Source organism: Octopus bimaculoides, chromosome 14 (assembly GCF_046866305.1).
Source record: "Octopus bimaculoides isolate indiv1 chromosome 14, ASM4686630v1, whole genome shotgun sequence".
Lineage (NCBI taxonomy): Eukaryota > Metazoa > Mollusca > Cephalopoda > Octopoda > Octopodidae > Octopus > Octopus bimaculoides.
This window is the reverse complement of record NC_142941.1, coordinates 44,365,724-44,388,223: the sequence shown is the minus strand read 5'-3', so window position 1 is coordinate 44,388,223 and position 22,500 is coordinate 44,365,724. Positions and strand designations below refer to the sequence as shown.

The following is a 22,500-nucleotide window of genomic DNA, read 5'->3' as shown; positions in this document are numbered from 1 at the left end:
ATACGGTTGTGTGTGTGTGTGTGCATGTATATGTATTTATAAGAATGTGTATGAATATATATTTACCTTTTGAAACAATCTAGCATGATAAAGTTTGTTTGGTCTTAAGCTTGTGAATATGATTACATTTCTTACCTTTCTCTGTTGTTTGAGATTACTTCTGTATTCATAAACACAAGTGTGTTTGTGCGTATTTATAAGAATGCATGCAGAGGCATCTATGGACACATATAGAAAGAGACCCATATTTTCACATGCACTTACTGAAAAATTTATATATGTATGAATATGTACATAAAGAGTTGGAGTTTTAAGATGTGGACATATCTAAGTATTTCATAATGAATCATGCAGAAGCATATATGTATTTGAAAATTCTATTGAAGGCTCGTAAGATCAGTCTCACACTTTCATGGCAGGTATATTTCCCCTGGGGTAGGATGCCAGTCCATCACAGAATTTCTCATTTTTACCAGTTGAGTGGACTGGGGGCAATATGGAATGAAGTATTTTGCTCAAGATCACAATGTGTTGCCCAGTCCAGGAATTGAAACCATAAATGTATGATCATGAGTTCAATACTCTAGCAAATAGCCACACACCTCCAAATATTTATATTTACCCATAATTATATCCATGAGCACTATGATGAGTGTGTGTGTGCATGTGTGTGTATATGTGTATGTGTGTGTGTGTAAGACTATTGAGTAATCCTTATGTTTAATATAAAATTGTTTCTATATATAATTTGGCAAAAAATAAATATTAATAAATCTAGATATGAATTATATATATATATATATATATTTATATATATATATATATATAGAGAGAGAGAGAGAGAGTGAGGCATCAGCATAGTTGAGTGGACAAACAAAAGAAGGGCACTCAGCACATTTATCAAGAGTTACATATATGGATCAAAATAGTTTGAGCCAAATTTCCTGTGGCTGAGGATTAGCATCACACTTTGAAACTCAAAGTACGAAGAAATTTGAATCAATCTGTTTTGATCCACACACACACACAAACACACACACGCACATGCATATTTAATATTTGCACTTATGTATGCATATCTGTATATGTTATTATGATTATAATTATTCAGTGTTAACATCTACACATCTACACTAAGTCTCAAATGGTTTTAATCTCCAATCATTTTCAAATGCCTGCTTAGATTTTTACATAATGAAAGAATCATGTCCACATCCAACTAAGACACAGTCTAGATGTAAATATATGTTTGTAACATAAGGACAAAGTTTCAAATTTGTTGGAAAGGCAAATAGTCTGTTGCACCACCGACATGACTCGACTGGTATGTCATTTAGGATAAATAACGAAGTAAACCCCAGTAAGATTTGAACTTAAAATGTAACACTCTGTAACTGTCTTATGACAAGAGCAAATTATTTTTTTTTTAAATGTTTCATCTTTAAAAATGAAATTGATAGTCAAAAAACATTATAACTATATTAACAATAAACACATCTTAGACATTTAAACATTTAATGTATCCTTATAGCAATAGTTTAATACAGGTGGATGTGGGAAGTTGCAGAGAATGCTTCCTTTATGGGTGACAAATATTTTCCACTCCCCCCCCCACTCCCCTCTCTCTCTCGTTGTGTCTTGTTCAAAGGTATGTTTAAGAATCGTAATGTTCTATTAACACTGTTACATCACCAAAGATTGCATCTTTAGATTACCTTCTATCACATTGCTGGGAATAATGTTTGTTGCATTTTTCTTAGAGTGGCAAAACATTTTTTTGTTTTTTTGATGCCTGAATATGAAAAAGCAGTTTCCAAGTGAGAGGTATCAACCATCTCAACTGTTCAGTTATGATGTTATATAAAAGAGAAAACATTTGTAATAAATGAATATGGTTTATCGTGAATGGAGCCGAGTAATTAGGTCTGTTTGATATGCAAAGAGCAAGTTCCATTTAAAATACAACTTTTTATTTTTAGTGATAGGCACAGGAATGATTGTGTGGTTCAGACATTCACTTTGCGACTACATAGTTTTAGGTTTGATCTCACTATTTAGCATCTTGGGCCATTGATTTTTATCATTGTCTCAATTTGACCAATGCCTTATGAATGGAATTTGACAGACAGACAGACACTGTGTGGAAGTCCATCTTAACACACACACACATGCACACACACACACTTTGAGCGAGTGGTACCTACTACAGTCTCAGGTTTACTATAACCCTGTGAATGGAATTTGGCAGATGGAAACTGCATGGAAGCTTATCATACCCCACATATACATCCTTGACATGATAAAATGTCAAGTATGGAGAGATTAAAAAGATTTTTTAAATGGTGTGAATCAGATGTGTTCTGTATATATGTCTACTGAGGTAAACCTCATCCAGACACCAGCCGTATCAGGAACACAGGGACACATTTATCAAAGTGGATAACAGCACTGGAGTGGATGGAACAGGCATACCGCTTGCTGAGAAATGGATAGATAAAGTAATTGAGGTAGTTGAAGTATGTGATTGACGCTTAGACTCACAATAAGGTGCAAGACAACAACAGTGTTCTCTGTAAGTATATCACAATCAAGGTTGGCAGATGAATAAAATGGACCATCTCTATAAGACTATTTTTCAGATTAACATGATAATGAACGACAACAATCTTGTTTCCATGACTGATGATTTTAATACCTATGATGGTCGACACCATAGTGGCTACTCTGTCATGGGTGAAAGCTATGGATGAGCTATGATGAATGACCCAGCCAGTTGCAACAATAACTTCTGTAATCTAGCCAGCCTTCTGGTCAGTAAGCAAAGAAGTGAACATGCAAGCCAGACAGACTTCACATACACCACGATATACAACAGACAACTGGATATTAATACTAAATATTTCCCAAATGAGGATATACTGCTTGATATAGGCTAGTGATCAGTGATCTCATGATAAGAGCTAGATGACCTCAGAGATGCAAAATAAGCTAGAGACAAAAAGCGTAGAAGCTGAAAAGTGTATCAGCAAATATTTAGGCTCAATGAAGCACTAATTAACGCATAAAGATGGCCGTGGTAAGATTGAGTCTATGAGATAACCAGTTGCAAGTTACAGAATAGATCTGTATATGTAGTAAGTCTCCAGTTTGACAGAATGTGATTACATGGTGATAGAATGGTACAGTAAATAGGACCCTAAAAGCTAAAAGGCAGGCCTGAAAAGATTAGAAAAAATGGGTAAGACAAAGAACTCTCTCTCGGGAAACTAGATGAGAAACTTGGCATCAAATATATTTAACAAAGAGAGAAGCTGAAAGTTTGAGGTTTGACAATGTTCTTTGACCTGTGGATCAGAGACGTGGAGTGTTTTGGATTACAAAGCACCTTCTAGATTGCAAAGCAGTGTATCAATGTGAATCAAAATATTGCAGAAGAAAGGTGTGTATGGAAATGATAGGAGCTCAACTGTCTTCATTGATACCAAAAAAAAAAAAGAAAGAAAGAACGAAGCATAGAAATGTTACAGTAAGAGGTTAATTAATGAGAAAAAATAAGAGGTTAATTAATGAGTGAGTGAGACAATGCTATGTAAACTCAACAGAGGGATGAGGTACTGAAGTTACCAGATATATGGTTGAAAGTGTGTTTAAGCATATAAAAACAAAGAGAAAGTAGTTGGACAATCAGAGATAGTTAATGAGATGCTAAATTGATCAGGTGCAGTAAGATATAACTTTGTCACCAATATAGTCAATCAGATTATACAAAAACATGTTACCTAATGGTTGGTGTAGCAATGAAGAAGCTCTAGGGCAAGCAGCAAAAGTGACATCAAACTGGGGGTCCAGATTATGAAAGCAACAGTGAGAGTTATAATACAAGATAAGAAGAGAATTAGCCCAGATGAGGTGCAGTTTGAGTTTGTACTAAGACAGAGTAATTCATTGACCTGGAAAAGGCCTTTAACTGAGTATGATACTCTGTAATCTGATGGTCAGTAAGAAAACAGTAGTAGTTAGCAGTAAGAGCAGCTATGAAATGAATTTCTACAAATGCTCAGAAACTCCAGAAATAGTTGATAGCTTCTGTCAACTAAGTGACCACATTAGAAGTGGAAATAAGTATCATAAAAGAATAGTAGCAAGAATAAAAATGTAGTGCAGATGAGGAAAGTTTAAGGAGCTATTACCTCTGCTGGCAATAAAGGAGTTCTTTTTCCTGTCAAGGGTTTGATGCTCCATACATCGGGCAATGTTTCATGGCAGCAAAACATTTGTATTGAATACAGACGATGTGTGATCACTGGAAATAAATATGGTTGGTATGTTTCACAGGATGTGTTATATTAGTGTGCATAAACAACAGAGCTGAGAGAAACGTTGGGTACGAGAGAAATCAAGTGAAGTGTACAAGAGAGGAGACAGTACTTTGATGGATATGTGATGCATATGAAAAATGAGAGCTGGATAAAGAAGTGCCAGATGATTCAAGTGGAAGGAACTCATGGAAGAGAAAGAATGAGGAAGGCACAAGAAGATGTAAAAGTTGATCTCTGGAACCTGGGCCTCATGAAGAATATTTAAAAAATAAAAACTGAAACGAATGGCAAGATGCTTCGATGGAGAAAATCCTGTCCCGCTCATAGAAAGCATTTAAAAGCAGTTATTAAACTGACGATGATGGTGATGGTGTAGATAATGATGATGATGATGATGATGATGATGATGATTGTTTATCCATGTTTGTGTTTGTTTGTGTGTGTGTGTGTGTGTGTGTGTGTGTGTGTGTGTGTATACACACACACACATACACATATATGTGTCAGTAAAGTTTACAGATAAGGTAAGATAAATGGAAAACTAAGCTTGTCAAGATAATTTACTCTATATCAAGGGAAAGACACTCCCTTGTTGTACTACCACAAATACAGTGAACCAGTGACTGGTCAGTTGGAATCTCATAACCAACGATACCAACAATATTTGTTCATTATGTGTGATATAACACATTGAAAAAATATTGCGCAAATGAAACATTAAAGTTACCCCAAAATTTAACAGTAGATATTCTCCAGACAAGTACTCAATATACTTTCCATGTAAGATTTTCATATTTAAGGAAGAAATTATACTACAATATTTGAGATTAGGAAATCCCAGATATTGATCTTTATGTATGTAGTGATTTGGTTTAGTATTTTTATTGGTTTCAGTCACTGAATTGTGCCTGTGCTGGGACATTGATTTCAAGTAATTTAGTTCATCATATTGATCTCTATTTATTAAATGGTTAAGATAAATTACCTTTTGATGTAAAAAGACATACCTTGACACACCAGGTTACACAAACTACCATCTTAGAAAGTAAGAAAGGTCACATTAAATAATGTATTCCTAGATACCCAAAAATTTCATAATCTGGGCCATTATTTTGATGTTGCTATAGCTGCCAGTTCTAGAGTTTTTTCTTTGCTCTAATAGCTAATGATAATACTTTTATACCAGTCATTGGGTATGACACATCTTTGTATAAAATGATTGACTATATGAATGACAAAGATATGTTCTACCTGACCAGGTAAATTTTAGGTGTTGTTATAGCTGAAGTACCTCCAATGCTTAATTTAGTCTGCTACTTAATTTATCAATATCTGTTCCTCAAATGGCTCAGTTATTTTTAAGCTGTTTTAATTTAAAGAGCTGTAACTCAACATAGTATTCTACTCCAGATGGTACAAACCTCGATACATATACAAACACAAACACATGCATACATACACACATGCGTACATATATACATACATACACATACACAACAAACTTCTACATTATTTTTGCTGACCAAATTCCATTCATAAGACATTGGTCAAACATCTGTTCAAGATGTTATGCAGTGGAATAGATTCTGGAACCACATAGTAGCAAATCAAACCTCTTGACCACACAGCTATGCCTTTCCTTAACAAACAGCTACGCCACCAATGAATAATTTATACAAAGTCAGATTAAGCTGTTTTCCTTTTTTAATGCTATCCTTTTTCCATTTATCATTTCCAAAATTTTCTTTGTGCTGCATTTCATGTAATTTTTCCTTATACTCACTTTTCTGTATCTCTTTCAATTTGTAATGAGGCATAACATATTTCTGACTAAAATACTTTCAGTGGAAGTGCATGGCTTAGTGGTAAGGGCATTCGGCTCATGATCGTAAGGTCATGAGTTCAATTCCTGGCGATGCATTGTGTCCTTAAGCAAAGCACTTTATTTCACATTGCACCAGTCCACTAAAATGGCAAAAATAAATAATACCTGTATTTCAAAGGGCCAGCCTTGAAACATCCTATGTCAAGTTGAATCTCCCTGGGAACTGTTAAGGGTATGTCTCTCTGTGGAGTGCTCAACCACTTGCATGTGAATTTCACAAGCAGGTCATTTTGTTGATCGGATCAACTGGATCACTTGTCATCATTACTGACGGAGTGCCAGTTGAAGATACTTTCCCCTTACAATATCCATCTATGTATCATGCTCAATGTATAAATACAATTGCTAAACCAGATCTGTTATTTTTGTCTGAGATAACATTTCTTATGGAGATATTTATTGTATTAAAAACACAATAAATACTGGAAAGGGATGGAAATTAATTTATTCTTACAGGCCACTATAGAGATGAACTTTTGTCTCCCTCTGTTATTCATTTTGTTTTTAACACAACACGTCCATGAGAGAAGTTATCTCAGGATAAATACCTTTCAACAATATGATACATGATGGCAATATTAATTTGGATACTGCCTCAAATGAATATACCAGACTTACTCTAGCTTTTCTTTTTATTTTATGGCTTTATTAGTGCAGTGTCCATTACTCTTTCCTGGGCATCTGATACTGTTGAGAAGGAAGGTTATTTTCAGATTGCTCTGTGATAAATTCATTTATAAGTCAGTTGGTGGTTTTAAACCAAAAAATAAAAAAAGTGGAGTGGGTTTTAATTCTATTCTACCTTTCAGCAATCTTCCACACTGTTTCACTTTACCATATTCCACTCACAAGATGGCTGGCAAACTGAGCTTATAACAGATAACGTTTGTCCAAGGTACTGCATGGTGAAACTGAAAACCCATCTATGCCCATATTGCTATGAAGATACCCTCATCAATAAAATTAGTAATTTACCAATTGTACAGAAACTCTGAAAGCTTCTGCACCAACCCATTCCACCCTACAGCCACATGCACACCGTTTTGAAACTTGCAACTTTGAGTTGGAGATTAGACCAATTTGGAATCTATATAAACAGAAGCAAACCTTCTTAAGGATGCCATAAACAGCTTTATGCCATTGTTTCTAATCCTATGAGAGGAGGGAGAGAAAGCTGCTGTTGGTGCATCATATCCAGACAAGGGAATTTCCTATAGTCTCAGAAAATGTTTGTATATATTGAAAACTAGCATTTGAAGAAGGGAGTCCCAAAAGAAATTTTGTACTTGTTGATAAAGTTCTTCTTAGAAGCTCCCCATAGTCTAGATAAACATCTGATTCTTAGCCTCTGTTGCTTTCTATTACTATTACTCTTTCTCTATCTCACTTTGTCCCTCTCTTTTTTTCCTTCTCTCTCTCCCTTCCTCCCTCTCTCTCTCTCTGGGCAGAATGCTAGTCTCTCAAAGGTAACTTTACTAACATAAGCTTAATATATTTATTCTCAACAGCTACGTGAACTAAAACAATGTAGAATTAAATGTCATGTCTAGAAACACTTGTAGATTTGAATGCATGACTCATTGACCAATAAGTCTAATTTAGTTTATTTCACCCCCCTGAATGTGTGTGTGTGTGTGTGTGTGTGTGTGTGTGTGTGTGTGTGTGTGTGTGTGGAGGGGTAGTGGATACATACACATATACATACAGAATCAATTGTGCGGACACAGGAAAACACTTATACATACTCAGGTCTCAGACTTATATTCATACAGATACTTGTATGTGAGGATTCAGGACAAACTATGTACTATGAGCAAAAGAAAGACAAGCCAACAGTTATAGAAATATATATAAGCACACACACATACACACTCACACATACAAACACACACACACATACATGCAAACACACACACACACACGTGTGCATATTTGTTTGTGTGTGTGTATACTGTATGTGTGAGTATGTGTGAGTATGTATATGACTACCTGACAATTGTACAAATGTTTCATTGCTATTGCATTTTCTCAAAGGTATATATATATATATATGTACATTTATATATAATATATATATATATGTGTGTGTATTATACATATCTATATATATATACATACATATATATACGTATACACACATACACCACACATACATCGATAAATATGTTTGTGTGTGTGTGTGTGTGTGTGTGTGTGTGTGTGTACATATAGGTGTTCTTAAATTCTTGTCAATGGCAGTACATTTCAATCAAAATTTATTCACACATTTAGTTTGTCTGATGCTATGCCATAAAAACTTTCTTTTCAAAGCTAGCTGAAGAAAATTCTGGCAAACTAAAATTCCACTTAGTAAGCTAATTGACTTTTGCAATGAAAATTTTATTTCCATGGCTTCAACACTGATCTTATTGCTCTCTCTGTTCTAGTGTATGTCTATATGGAGTTTTCATTATATATAAGTTGTGTGTGTGTGTGTGTGTGTGTGTGTGTGTGCACTGTTCTGGTATTTACCTTTATAAGTGAAGACAGACAAGAAGAGGAAGACAAAAAAGAAGAGATAAAGTAGAAATACTAATATGTTTTTTTTTAATATGTATATATATATATATATATATATATATATATATAAATTTCATTAGAGCACACTATAAATTTTATTAATAAAAATTTCATTAATATATACATACACACACACACAAACACACACATATGCACACACAAACACACACACACATGTAATGTATGTATACAATATGTGTATTCATGGTAATATATCCACACATATACATACATTTAAATGTGTGTGTGTATGTGTGCTTGTATATATATATATATATATATATATATATATATGCATTTATGTATATACATATATATGCATACATATATATACATATATATATATATGTGCATGTATGTATGTATGAGAATGTATGTATCATAGTTGGGGAGCTATAGGTAAATAAATTGTGTTATAAGGATATCTATATAGACATAGATGACAAAATAGATATTGATAGATGTGAGCAAACTAGGCGCTGTTATGGTTCCTACTTCCCTCATCCACTTCTGTAGATGTTAAGTCTTCAAAAAGTCTTGTATGTTGAAACCCAGTGAAATGTTTTGCAAGTTGTAAATCACCTGATAATACTTAAATTAGTGAGAAATATTCAAAATGAAAGGATGAGAAAGAGGAAGGAAGGGAGAACATGCACATGTAGATGTATAGATGCATGTGTGTATGTGTTTTTGTGTGCGTGAATGGAGGTGAGAAAGTGAAGAGAAAGGAGAGTAGAAAAGCAAGTGCTTGAGTATGAACATTGATAAAGAGAGGAAGCACTAAAGAGGGGAAAAGAGAAAACAGGGATGATGTGGAGGGTGAAGGAAGGAAGAAAGAGAGAGAGGGAGATTATATATATATGAAGATAAATATGATAGATTTGGTGGGAAATGATGAAACAAAAAAAAAAGGAAAAAGCAATAAATTTGTTTTAGCTTGGTTATTGATTATTTTATTGCTGATGTTGTTATGTTTTTCAAATATGTGAAAATTGCACTGAAATATCATAGCCATTAGTCTATCCAAAAAATTAGCCAATTTTCTCTTTATTTTTCCAAGAATTTTTCCAAACAAAGTTGGCTTAGTGTGTTGCACAGTTCCAATTTTGCAATGCAAATTTACAACTTAATGGCTATAGTTTTATAAATCAGTGATAGCTGGTTCATTTCCCATGAGAGTACGTCAAATACAGTATTTCTGAAGCTAGGAATAAACAATTACAAAATGTAAAAGTTGAGTTTTCAATATGAGAGATAAGCAAACAATTACTGAAAATTATGGTTTCATGATTCTAGGGGAAGTTACTCTATTAATCTAAGCCATTCTGTGGCTAATTGAGTTGGCACATATAATTAGGTGTGTCTGTATAAATGGTGTTTAATATCTCTGGTGAGTTACTCTTCTGTCATATGTAAATCTAATAAACAGTTAGTTGGTGAGCAACTGAGGGAAAAAAATGTAATGTGTGAAGACAATAACTGGATGAAAGGTAGTATAATGTGTGTTAATTACACATTATTAACAATGGCAAACATCTATTGATGGTATTGATGCAATTTTATCAATAAACTATCTCTGCTAGATATTTGATTATATTGGTGTAGACTTTAAATATAAGCCATGACTCAATGCTTTGCATCTCCTCTTTTGTCACTTTTAACTAATTTCTGTCTCTTTTTCACTTTCAATCTCTCTTTCAACCTTTCCACTTTCTTTCACATATACTTTATCTTTCAATCTTTTCCTCTTCACTCTCTGTATATCTTACTCTTTTCCAATCTTCTCTCATCCTCCTCCTCACATTCTCTCTCTCATCTTTACCCATTTCCATTCTCTCATCATCCTCTCTCCCTCTCTTTTATTTCAAACATTCTGTCGATTGCTCTTTCACATGTTTTTTAGTTTATCTCTTCAAAGAAAGAAAACTTATGAATAATGCATAGAGATCTGTCTTTCAAAACATAAATAGATACTTTATCTGGCTTACACTTCTGAAAGAAAAATCTATCTAAAGTGTTTGAAAGTGATTGATCAAAAACAGACACATTTTTTTTCTCCCTTATTCAAGGTCACATTTCTTTTCGGAATGCTGTTTCTACAGATTCATGGTGATATTTTATCAAAGTAATGGAAAATAATAATGGTTTTTAAACTTAGCTGTTGTTGTATTTTAAAGGGATTGTGACTATATCATGCATAGCTAAAGTCAAATTCTATCACTTTATTCATTCCATATCCATGTAATCTTAATTTATTTCACTAAATTGTCTTCATTTTCAATCAAATACTCATTTCTCACTTCTTACCAACTTCTTTAAAAAATTTTCTTTCTGATTTTTTAAATATCTCACACCTTTCTTATCTTCCTTCCTTTCTGTTTCTATAAAATCTTCATGTACAAGTACTTCTTCCTATGTCATAAAAAGAGAGAAAAAAATATATATGTATAATTTACTGCTAACTCCATAACCTTAAGGTAAAAACGGAGAAGTAGGAAATAGCTTCAACCCCCATCTGCTGTTAAATTTATTGGTCATCTCTGATATACTGCATAGGCAGATCGTACTGAATTGCTGTAGTAAATTATTACTAATTCAGTGAGAAAGCTAGTGGAGAGATGAATGTTGGTAGGGGGGGGGGGGAAACGGTAGCAGCTTGATAGCATATTGAAAAGATTAGTAGCAGCTAAAAAGAGAAAAAAAAAAGAAAGAAAAAGAAAAGGAAAAAAAATTAAAAATTCTTCAGATAAGACTTTTAAAGTATGCTTGGAAAGTAAATGTCTTTGTTTTTTGGCTTATTGTTATTATTTTTTTGTTTTTCAGTCTTATATATTCGAGGTTAAATGTCTATTTTGACACCAGAGTTATTTATTTGCTTCTTAGTGGCTACCATATTCAATATTATCGAATCGTTTTAAAACTTTAAAAATAATCTGACAACACAAACTCTATTCATCATTTGTGTTTTTTAGATCAGTTTCTGTTGTTGCTGTAGTCGTTGTTGTTCTTACTGATTTTTTTTTTTTTTTTTTCCATGCTGGTTGGTTTCAATTGATCTACTAAATTACCCCCTTTTCTAGATCATTATTGCTTTTGTCATTCCTTTCTTAAACCTGCTAAACAATCTCATTCCAAGAAATTTCGTTCTTTCTCTTCTGAGCAATATCGACAATGAAAACCAATGGTAATAATATGGCCATATAGCAAATACAGGTTATAACCCATTCATATCACATGTCTCTAGCAACTGATTCTTTCCTGATTTGGTAACTAACAGATATATATATGTGTGTGCATGATCGCATGCATGCATGTGTGTGTGTGTGTGTCTGTGTGTGCTGGGGGGGTATGTATACTCACTTTCCAGCTCACCTGAAATCAATGATTTTCTAAAATATCAGTTGTAGATTTTCAATATTGTATCTGCTCTATTTGGCTTCTTCAGCATTTGCTGTTTTACTGCTCACATTTCGTAGCTACACAGTTCCATAAAAAGAGAAGTAATCCCCTCTAATGTATTACATCATTAGAGCATCATAGAAGTCTTGCCATTCATGCAGTGAATAATGGGGATGGGTGGTATGTATTAAAATGGCTTTTGATTGCCTTTGACCAGGCTCACAGGAAAGATTTGAGCTCAACCTTGCAAGCTAAAGAAAAAGCTAAAGAATCTGACTTTAATTTTTTTTTATCTTACAGTTGTGACTGATATCTCACCACTTCCCCAACAATCTTTTTATCCGTACGTATTGCAACTAGAAGAGTACTTGGCCATTTAGAATTGTTTGTTTGCTTACAGCACAATACAGCATAAAGGCTCAGGTATAAAATTGTCAAGTATTTGGCCAGTAAGCCAACACTAAATATTCAACCGGGTCTGTCTTTCTCATAGTTTCATATACTTAGTAATTTCAACAACCTTTAACTTGTGTTTTTAAGTTAAAATCAGTTGCCTGTGTCATCAACACTGGTAGAACGAGCCAATGAAAGCAATTGTGCATAATTGCTTGAATAGCTAGAAATAGCAAACAAATATCCCTCAACTCACAATACAATATTGGATAATGTTGTCTGGGTTGCATTATCACTGAAGGCAAGAAGCTGTGGTTATGGTTAGATTGATGTTTGATCATAAGCCACTCTAACATCTCCATTGAGTTTGACTTATGACTAACAATGACAACATTTATAGAAATGTTCTCAATTTTGTTTCTGTTAATCTAATTTGTAATTCTTGTGCCACCTCAATCCTGCAGTACTTCATTTATTAGATTTAATATTTAACTCATTGAAAAAATCACCAATAAACATTGAGAGGGCCACTATGTAGTGGTTGCCCAATCTACAAAAATTAGCAACCAAATTTCATTCATATTTCACCCTACTGTCTTAAGTAAATGGTAAAGACACATTTGATAATGCAGCTCTTTGTATACAGTGTCTGAACAGATTTAGACAAGATGGCTATGACAAGGATACGTTTGATTTACAACTATTCTACTTAATTCAAATTTACCTGACTAAATCAACACCAAAGAAGTCACTTTAGTTATATAACATAATCTTTGATCCTAGATCAGTGGTTTTGTCAGTTATTCCAAAACATTTATTTTAAACATTTGTCTAAAGGGCTCAAAATGAAGTAAGTATGGCTGAACATAACAAAGGTTTTACATAGCTCTTTCTACTCTTGGCACAAGACCTGAAATTTTGTGGGAAGAGAGACAGTTGATTGTGTCAATCCTTGTGCTTGACTGCTACTTATTGTACCCAACCCAGAATATATGAAAGGCAAAATTGACCTATGTGTTATTTGAACTCAGAACTTAAGTTGAAAGAAATGCTGCTAAGCATTTTTGTCCAGTATTTTAAAGATTCTGCCGCCGCTGCCACCGCTGCCGCCGATGCCTCCGCTGCCGCTGCTGCCACTGCTGCCGCCGCTGTCGCCGCTGTCGCCGCTGTCGCCGCTGTCGCCGCTGTCGCCGCTGTCGCCGCTGCAGCCGCTACTACTACTACTACTACTACCATGACCACCACCATCACTAATATTAAATTATCTTCACCATTGCTATGAATGTTTTACTGCTATTTCCACCACTACCACTATTACCACCACCACCACAACTACCGACCACTACTACTACCACCACCAACCACCACCACCCTCAGCACTACCACTACAGTTACCACCATCACCACCAACAGCAACCCCCCCCCCACCCATCACCACTATTACCACTACCACCACCACCACCACAACTAAAAGAAAGTAGCCAGATTCTAACTGGTCACCCACTGTACACAAGTCTCTAGCCTTACTCTCCTGTTTCATTATAGATTGGAACCTCACTAATGTGACAGATATAAAAAAAAAACAAAAAAACATAATGATACGTTTTGCAGTATTCAATTGGTTCAATTGGATAAGCTCTGTGGCTGAAGCTCTGCTTCGACATGACCTAAATGGACGAAAGGAGGAAGAGAAACAAGAAAACGCACAGTACAACAATAACAACATAAATGGCGATAAGGACACCACTACCGCCACCACCACCAACAACAACAGCAAGAAGAAAATCTATTTATTTTATACAGGTTTCCATATCTTTTCTTTTATTTTTCCTTTTTTTTTTTTTGTTTTTGTCCAATATATTTTACCTGTGGGAAAAGCAAGTTGTCTTAAACGAAAATAATGAGAAACACGTAAGGAAAACGTTTTAACCGGCTCCTAAATTCAACATCAAATTTAGGGTTACAGCTTAGTCAAGCAAGAGGACTTTGATTTATTTATTTATTCATTATTTTTTTTGTTTTATATTTTATTTGTTTGTTTTTGTACGGCCAAAACCAATTTTCGTCGTATCACATTGCCGTATTTTTGCAGAAATTTTCGCCTAATGTTGGGAACAATAATGGTTTTATGAGATTTCATTCCTCTCAAAAATTGTTACAGCAACAATCTTCTATCCTTTACTTGATTCCAGTCACTGGACTGTGGTCATGAACAGTTTTAGTCAATCAAATCAACCCCGCCCCCTGGTACATATTTTAAGTCTGGTACTTACTTTATTGGTCTCTCTTTACACTGAACTGCTATGGTATAGAGCCATCGACAAATCAACACCAGTTGTGAAGCAGTGTGGGGACAAATACAGACACAAAGACACATAAAAATATACATACATATTCCACACAAACACACATGTATATATGATGGTCTTCCACACAGTTTCCATCTATCAAAATCATTCATAAGGCATTGGTTGGCCTGGAGCTGTAGTAGAAGACACTTGCCCAGATGCTATGCAGTAGGATGGAACCTGAGACTATGTGGTTGCAAAGTGAGCTTTTTAACCACACAGTCAGCATATTTTTCCCTAACTCTATGTATGTTGTTGCTAATAATGTTGCCATCGTTGTTGTTGATTAGGCTCCAAGCCAGCTTAGGTCAAGTTGAACTAGGATCAAAATATTCCAGCTATGGCCATCCAATCTTATTTTTTAAACAATGTATCCAAAACTACATAATCCAATGTGTCCTTCTATTTTTTTTTAAGTGGTAGTGTGTGATTTGAGTGTAACTTGACTGCTATTCTGAGCTGATGGAGAATTGGCAAAGTCATTAGAGCATTGAACAAAATGCCTTATGGTTTTTATTCATACTCACTCCTTGCATTCCAAGTTCAAATCCTGCAGAGGTCAACTTTGCCTCATATCCTTCTGGGGGTCATGAACTGGTAGAGTTGTGAGTGCAATGGACAAGTTACCTTGTGGTATTTGTTCTGGTTCTTTAAATTCTGAATTTGTATCCCACCAAGGCCTATTTTGGTGGTAAACTTCCTCTACTTCTTGGTTTAATATTCTTGATTAATTCTTGGGTGCTTTTATTTGAGTCCATCCTGTTGCATGCATTCATGCCAGGTTCCCAGTTTGAGGATAGCTTCTTCCCTATCCCTGATCTGTTTCAGAGGCTCTGTCAAGGGTCTTTAGGCATTGTTTTTCCTTCTGACTAATTGATACACACAGGTTAAATAACCTAAGAAAGACTTCCTCATTAGTTTACAAGTAGTTATTGCTTAGCTCCAGGTTACCTGTAATCAAACATATATAATCAAAGATATTCCATTTTTTTTTTTTTTGCCTGAGATGATAAAGAGTGATTTTGAGGGAAATTCAGATGCTATTTCTAGCTGACTGAATAACCACAGGGAAGCCCCATCACTGGCTTGTTACTTAGAAATATAACTAAGAGAAGTCGTATGTCTCACACAAACCACTGGAAATTGTTTAACAAAACAAGCTTTTAGAGGACCTAACCAATATTATTTACAGAAATGAATATTCAAAGACATTGTTTACAGAAAGCTGACAAAAAAAAAAAATCCTTTCAAAGTTACAAGAAATAGGGAAAAGGGGTAACAAAATAAAAATAGGTAAACATACGTAAAATTAGTCAAAAAATTTGAAAGAAAATAATTGTTGCTAGATGCTTGGAAAACTGCATTATAGTATTAGAGATTTTGATACAATTCAAAACGTTAATCACTTTCCAGATAACCCTGATTTACACTAGATAAAACTGAGAAAGGTAAAGCTACAATATGTATGATGGCAATGACTTAACTATTATTTTTAATATGGATGGCATCCCCAGGTTAATTTCCCTAAGCCTTTTTCGAAATGTGTGATGTCTGCTCTCCTACAATATCATAAATTAATGCAATGATTCTCTTATCTTTAATTTTCTGACAACAGAGACTGCTATACTTTACTGAAGAGGTTTAATAAGTCAGAAACACGTCCAAGTTATCATATGCAATTGACAAGATCAGATAAAAATAATGTTAAGCATTAAGCAATTATATTCTCTTTCACAGTTCATAAGTATTATTAATTTGCATAAAATCCCATATATTATATGCTTTCATATATAAATACAGTTCAAATCTACTGAATTCCATTCATAAGGTATTGGCCAACTAATGGTTATAGTAGAAGATACTTGATCAAGGTGCCATGTAGTGGGATTGAACTAGAAGTACATGGTTATGAAGTGAACAACTTAACCATACAGCCATGCTGGTGACTGTTTTGTACACGATATCTTTATCTTTAGTGTGTGATGTATGCTAAAATTATTGAGTGTGCTAGTTGACTGTATCTAATATTCTTTGATGTTAGTGGCTGGAGAGAGAGGTGGAGAATTTGGTAGATGCTACGTTTGACTCTATTTGTTGTTTGAAGCCATGTTTCTAGGTGGTTGATGGAGGGTTGGATAGGTTGTGAAGCTGTGTCTGGGAATGATGGCAAGAGGTGACTATGATTTCATTGCCAGCTGAGGACGTATATTTTGTGGAGATATGGGAAAATTGTGTAGGAAGGAGTTAAATAGAATAGGTGAACATGGTGGTGGCACTCTGTCGCTTACGACATCGAGGGTTCCAGTTGATCTGATCAACGGAACAGCCTGCTCGTGAAATTAATGTGCAAGTGACTGAGCACTCCACATACACGTGTACCATTAACGTAGCTCTCGGGGATATTCAGCGTGACACAGTGTGACAAGGCTGACCTTTTGAAAATACAGGCACAACAGAAACAGGAAGTAAAAGTGAGAGAAAGTTGTGGTGAAAGAGTACAGCAGGGTTCACCACCATCCCCTGCCGGAGCCTCGTGTAACTTTAGGTGTTTTCGCTCGATAAACACTCACAACGCCCGGTCTGGGAATCGAAACCATGATCCTATGACCACGAGTCCACTGCCCTAACCACTGGGCCATTGCGCCTCCACCAGGTTAACGTACGAACTGAGGTAATTTCAAAATGTGTAGTGGCATTTCTTCAGACTCTTATCAATCTGAGTTTAAATCCCACTGAGGTCAAATTTACCTTTCATCCTCACTGGGATCAATAAAATAATGTACCTGTCAAATACTGGAGTTGATGTCAGAGCTGTAACAAGGTTCTAAACTTTGAGGGAGTGAGCGCATAAAAATGGCACCATAACACATACCAAACAATTTTTAACTCATTGATTATACATTTTATAAAAGGCACCAATTTTGAAAAATGTGCTTGGATGGTGGGATTGACCCCTCCCTTTGGTCCTCTATTAGCTATGCCATTGGTTGATGTAATCAACTTGCACCCTTCCCTTAAAATTACTTGTCTTGTGCAAAACTTTGAAACCACCATATTTAATACAGGTTTGTTGACTTGAAAAGTTGACTGTTAGCCAATTGTTTTGCATTGTTTAGTGAAGAGTTTTTGAGTATTTTGTTACTTAATCGTCGTCGTTTAACGTCCGCTTTCCATGCTAGCATGGGTTGGAATTAATGAGTGGCAAAAATAGGATGAAATGATTTGTTGATGTTTATAAGGATGATAGATATAAGGCCTGTTTTTCCTGTGGAAGCATAATGTATTTTTTACATTTGTGTGTGTGTGTGTGGTTAAGATTTTTGAATAATGTCAGAATTGTTGTTACTTAACCTCAAGTCAGCTCTAATCAAAACATGAAGTGCAACAGGCCATGATTGTGGCCGTCAAGCACAGGTCGACAGGTATATTGGTAAAAGGATAGTACCCTATGGTAATATTGAGGAAGAACCTATTTGGTGTGTGTGATTCTACTATATTTTTGCTGTGCCCCTTTTATATGTTTTCATGATTATGTACAAGTTTATGCATTTGTGGTTGTGTAGTCTTTTTTTCTATGCATATGTATATGTGCTTGTATGTGTACATGTGAGCTTTCTATGGGTGTGTATGAATATATCTGATTTTCTCTGCCTTGCTTTGTATTTAAACTAGTTCTGAAATAGTCTATAGTTAGTGATGTAGCAGTGTGAGTTCATATTGTATATTGGTAAAAGGAAAGTGTCCTATGGTAATATTTTAAAAACTTTTTGAGGAAGAAAATAGTTGGACAAGGGGTCTGTGTGATCCTACTGTAATATTCCTGCTAATCTGGGATAAATATTGCTTTAAATTAATTTAATTTATGTTAATTAATTATGTATCTTAATTACATAATTATGGAATTAATTATATTTATTCTTAATGAAACAGATGTCGAAAGCAACTAAATTATGAACCAGCAGTGAAATTCATGCTTTTCTTTTCTTTTTTCTATCTATATGACAAGAGTAGGTTTGTTTTTAAAAAAACTGTTGAGTGCTATACATTACTATGCTTCTATCTGTTGTTTGTGTCTTGTGTTTTGATCACTTTGTGATAGAAGTTAGCAATGCTTTTATCAATACGATAGAGTTGATAGTTTTTGTTTGCTAGCACTTTTCAATTCTCAGCAGCTAACTTTTTTTGCTGGATAAAGAAAAAAATTGAAAATATAACATTTCTAATAATGGAGTTTGTTTTCACTTTGTTTACTGAAGTATACATCTCATTTAAAATATTAAGTATAGACCAAAGCTGTGATATTATCACTACAAAAATCCACATCCGGGTTTCAATATGTGAGTTTGTATTTTTTTGGTTTTATTTCATACAGTATTTTGTAAACAATAGTGTCATTGATGACAGTTTTCCAATAAACCAATTGCTGGTTTGCTGCATTTACTGCAGTAAAAGTGATAACGGGACATCTATCTGAACAACTTGGACAGAACAAATACCAGAAGTTGTCTTGTTTGAGAGTACAATTTTAGTGGCTTTTTGATCTGCACTTACAACTTTTAATGATATAATTAGCAAATGATACATACACACTCACTTGCATATGCACACATGCACAGACATGCACGCATGCACGCACACACACACACACACATGCATACTCAGACTTATGTACACAAACACATGCAATTCTGGATATATATATATAATCACATGTCACAGTATGAAAACTAGATTGCACTCCTCCAAAGTTTTTCATCCTAGGCTGCAGGAATCCTGTTGGGGGTGTGTGGTGGGTAGTGGGTAGGGGTGGTGCATCAGTGTTCTGTCTCCTAAGAGTATTGTTGAGGTCAATGGACAGTTTATGATAATGATGATGATGATAATGATGTGATGGTGGTGGTGGTGATGATGATGATGATGATGATGATGATGATGCAAGGTTACATACAGTTTCGGTTGGCTAAATTCCACTCACAAAGTTATGAGGCTATGAGAAAAAGAAACTTGCTTAAGCCACTGTGCCACGTCATTGAACCCACATCCATATAGCTAGCAGCTGCAGAGGAGACATCTTTACCATGCAGCTGTGCCTGTACACATTTTGTTACTAATGATAGATTTCCGTGAGCAAGAGATTGGATTTAAATATCATGGAACTAAACACCTTGTTTTGCAGATTACTCATGTTATAGCAGCAACATATTGAAATCACTTTGGTTTCCATGTAAATTTAGCATGATTCGGAAGAACTGAATTGTGTTGATAATCCTGAGATGAAAAACACATAATATCAAATACCAGCCATTTGATTAAGTGGGTAGGGCTAGTGCACTATGAAACCAACAAGAGGAAAACCCCAAAATGGTATGTGTTCTCTCTTATTTCTTTACTTCCCACAAGGGGCTACACACAGAGGGGACAAACAAGGACAGACAAACGGATTAAGTCGATTATATTGACCCCCAGTGCGTAACTGGTACTTATTTAATTGACCCCGAAAGAATGAAAGGCAAAGTCGACCTCGGTGGAATTTGAACTCAGAATGTAGCGGCAGACAAAATACCGCTAAGCATTTCGCCCAGCATGCCAACTTTTCTGCCAGCTTGCCATATGTATTCTCTCTTCTTGATAACCCTTAAAAAATATTGGTGCCTGCTTTGTGAAGTTTTTGATTGATTGCAAGTTTTTTCAAGTCACCAAATAATTTTATAAAGATTTTTGAAGGTTAAAATGTAGACTAAAAGTAGAATTATAGCATACAGTTTTTTTAATGCTGGATCTATGAACACAGTTTGGTTGAATTGTTAAGAAGCTCATTTTATAACCAAATGCTTCTGAGTTCAATCCTACTGTGTAGCACACTACGGAATGCCTTCAACCATTGCCACAGACTGAGTTAAACCTTGTGCATAAAATATAGTTGATACAAACTGCACTGAAGCCTGTTTCTTATATATAATATATCATCATATATAATATTATATATATAATATGATATATATTTGTGTGTGTATATATTTATATATATATAGATATATATATATATATATATATATATATATGTGTGTGTGTGTGTGTGTGTGTGTGTATATGTATGTGTGTGTGTATGTATGTATGTATACTTATAAATATGTATGTATGTATATATAAATATATATGTATGTGTGTGCACGTGTGTGTGTGTGTGAATGTGTACGTATGTGCATTTCTGGGTGCATATGAGTGATTGTATATAATGGCAAGTGACTGTTGATAATTCAACTCCTCAAAAGAAGAATACATTGTGGTATTTATTTATTCAGGATGTAGCCACTCGATAAACAGAGATCAATAAAATAAGAAGCAGACGAAGTACTGGGAGTCGATAATCAACTACAACTCTCTCAAGGCTGTGATCCAGCAGTGCCACAATCCAAATAGAGACATCAGTACAAGAATAAAAGAAAGAAAATTTGGGATTGTCACTGGAACAGTAAAAGAATTAATTTCCAATGTCAAGCAAACGTAGCAGAAATAAATGAAGATTATAAAATAGGACACTATTAATAATATTTAAAAATACATGAGAATATCTAATCATGTAATTAGATGTTATATATATATATATATATATAAAATTTAATTAAGCTATCTAAATCTTTGGCCATGAAGTATAAAAGTGGGAGTGTTCATTTGTACATGTCCGGTGTCAAGGGAGCATTTTGCTTGGGTATTAACACACTATAATGATGGTGAATTGATTGTGTTGTAAGACTGTAGGGTAAAAAGCCTTGCTGTGCTTGTTCTGGCTTTTTATGTTCTGAGTTCAAATCCTACTAAGAGCAACTGTGCTTTGTATTCTTTCAAGATTGATTAATTAAATTACTAGTTCAGAGATTTGGATTGGTGGAATCCAAATCTTTGAATTTTGTTCCTGCTTTTTGCATTCTGTTTTGTATGTATATATATATAGATATGTATGTATGTGTGTGTGTGAATATATATATATATATATATATATATATATATATATATATATATACACACACACATTATTTACATTAATTACATTTGACAAATATTTGTCCTCATTTTGTTTGTTGTTAACACATTTCGGTTGATATGCCCTCCAGCTTTCATCAGGTGTCTTGGGGAAATTTCGAACCTGGGTTCTCATTCCTAAGGTATTTTTTGTTATTATTATTATTCTGGAATCGAACTCGGAATCTTGGGGCTAGTAGCCAGTGCTCTTAATCACTATGCCATATGCCCGTGGGCAATTATGAAGTTGGGAAGCAAACCTCTTACCATACAGCCATGCCAGCACCTATGTCTTTGTGTGTGTATAACTTAGGTAAAATGAGCAAGTTTGACTATCTGCTTGTTAACAGCATTGTTTTAGTCAGTAATGCGTTCAGTCAGTCAAGGTAATGTGTAATATCACAAGCAATGTTTATTTATTCCGTTCTGTTTTATAAAGCATCATTTAGAAGCATAGTAATTTTAGGAATATATTTTTTTGTTCTCCAAAATGACGAACATGTGGCTTTTGTCAATGTTATTATGCTGGTATTTATATTGTAATGATATTGTTTGGCAGCTAGTGGAATGGATAGGC

General features: G+C 34.6%; 1 protein-coding gene and 1 long non-coding RNA gene across 5 annotated transcripts in view; one reads left to right on the top strand and one right to left on the bottom strand.

Moving 5' to 3' along the window:
- The window catches only part of LOC149132709 (uncharacterized), a 126,617-nt gene that overhangs the window by 83,655 nt on the left and 20,462 nt on the right, over positions 1-22,500 (bottom strand). The window lies entirely within an intron of this gene.
- Positions 1-22,500, top strand: part of LOC106878225 (protocadherin alpha-3) — a 94,489-nt gene that overhangs the window by 57,452 nt on the left and 14,537 nt on the right. The window contains exon 1 of one of the 4 annotated variants that reach the window (XM_052973124.2): positions 14,020-14,358. The exons of the other annotated variants lie outside the window; for them this stretch is intronic. The gene's annotated coding sequence lies outside the window, so the exon portion shown is untranslated. Of the gene's footprint in view, positions 1-14,019; positions 14,359-22,500 lie in introns of those variants that run through there. 4 annotated transcript variants of the gene reach the window in all.